Source organism: Triplophysa rosa, linkage group LG2 (genome assembly GCF_024868665.1).
Source record: "Triplophysa rosa linkage group LG2, Trosa_1v2, whole genome shotgun sequence".
In the NCBI taxonomy this organism is placed as follows: domain Eukaryota; kingdom Metazoa; phylum Chordata; class Actinopteri; order Cypriniformes; family Nemacheilidae; genus Triplophysa; species Triplophysa rosa.
This window is the reverse complement of record NC_079891.1, coordinates 13,617,170-13,619,480: the sequence shown is the minus strand read 5'-3', so window position 1 is coordinate 13,619,480 and position 2,311 is coordinate 13,617,170.

Genomic DNA, 2,311 nt, shown 5'->3' with positions numbered 1-2,311 from the left:
ATGTTTTACTACATGTTTACCTGCTCTACCGGACTATTTATACATATACTGCATCATTTGCACTCCAGTACTATGTACTAATGTTATTTGCACTACTGGATTATTACACATATACCGCATCATTTGCACTCCAGTACTGAATACTGCAATAACTCATCTACTGCACTGTTTACTTTAACTTAATAGCTGCTGTCCATAATTTATGCACACTTTATATTCATTGCACTACTGTTCTGCATAGTCTAATTTATATGGTACATATCCATCAGTAAATTTCTGTTTTCAGTAAATAGCCATCTGTATATAATGGTCATAGTTCATTCCCACTTGTAAATTCTTCATAATTTTGCTTTATCCTGTATTTGTGTATTTATGCACAACTGTATATCCTGCACTTGCTTATTGCACTTCTGGTTAGACCTAAACTACATTTCGTTGCCTTGTACTTGTACATGTGTAATGACACTAAAGTTGAATCTAATCTAATCTAAACTGCCTAGAGTTGTTGGTTGAGCTACTTGCAATGAGGAGGCTACTATCTCTCGTGCAGGGCAAGCACGTGCTGGTCCGATCGGACAGCAAAGCTGCTGTGGCGTATATCATTCGCTCACGGCAGCTAACATGACTCATCCGGCGCCTCCTCCTCTGGAGTCAGCAGGTTATCAGTTCCCTGCGAGCCACACACATCCCAGGCATCCTGAAACAGACAGCCGATGCGCTCTCTCGTCAGCCGACGCCTCGCGGAGAGTGGCGACTCCATCCCCGCGCAGCCGGCTCAATTGGGAGAGGTTTGGCCAGGCACAGGTGGTCCTGTTGCCTCCCCGGACTCCACCCATTGTCCGCTTTGGTACTCCCTGTCCGAGGCAACCCTTGGCACGGATGCCCTTGCGCACAGCTGGCCGTACAAGCGGAAGTACGCTTACCCCCAGTGAGCCTCAGTGCACAGGTCCTGTGCAAGGCCAGGGAAGAGGAGGTACTAGTTACAAGTGGTACTAGTTACGCCCCTTGGCCTAACCAGGACTTGGTTCTTGGAGCTAAGGCTCTGACAACGACTCCCCCTGGCCGCTCCCCATGGCGAACTGCTTCCCCAGGGGAAGGGGCACGTTACGGCATCCCAGGCAGAACCTGGTCTCCATGTCTGGATGGGACGAGGAGATCCTGAGTGACCCACCCCCGGTCTGGTTGGGACATCACTCAGGCTAGGGCTTCGGCCACTGGGCGGCTATACGCCCATAAGTGGCCCCTCTTCTCGTCCTGGGGCTCTTCTCGGCGAGAACACCCGCGGAGTTGCTCGGTCGGGTACGAGCTGTCCCTTCCTCAAGAGAGACTGGGGAGTAACCTCTCCCCCTCCACACTGGGAATGTATGTAGCCGCTACGGCCGCTCATCATGACCCAAGTGCTGGGTAGTCTCTGGGACAGCACGACCTGGTCATTAGCTTCCTAATGGGCGCGAGAGGGTGACAACCTTATCCACGCTCCGTACCATCTTGCGACCTAGGTTGCGACCTAGGTCACTCAGGATCTCCTCGTCCCATCCAGAAATGGAGACCAGGTTCTGCCTGGGATGCCGTAACGTGCCCCTTAACCTGGGGAAGCAGTTCGCCAGGGGGAGCGGCCAGGGGGGAGTCGTTGTCAGAGTCTTAGCTCCGAGATTCCCCGCCCCCTTCGAGCCTCTCCGGGTTGCCGCTCTTTCTCAGTCTTGATAAAGACGGCTTTCCACATGGCGCTCACCTCCAAGAGGGTAGGGGATCTGCAAGCACCCTCCATGTCCACAGATTGCCTTGAACTCGGGGCCGGGATTTTCATGTTATCTTGAGACCCCGCCCCAGCTACGTGCCCAAAGTTCCCACCACTCTCCCGAGAGACCAGGTGGTGAACCTGCAGGCGTTCCCCACCGGGGAGGAAGACCCAACCAATGCGTGTTGTGTCCAGTACGCGCACAGCGCCTCGACTTGGACCGCATGCAGAGCCCAGAAGCTCTGAGCAGCTCTTTGTCTGTTTCGGAGGTCAGCAAAAGGGAGGGCTGTCTCCAAACAGAGGCTGGCGCACTGGATCGTGGATGCCCTTGTTAGGGCATACCGATCTCTATTCGCCCCTGCCCGTTGGGAGTGAGGCACACCCCTCAGGGCTCAGGGCTCCTCTCTGGCAGACATCTGCAGAGCTGCGGGTTGGACTATGCCCAACAACTCCGTGAGATTCTAATACCTACGCACGGAACCGGTGTCAGCCCGCATCCTGGCAAGGTGTGGGACTGGCAGCCGGTAGGGCGTACGCCTGCGAAAGCCCTTCCCCCTTCCTTAGGGGGATCAG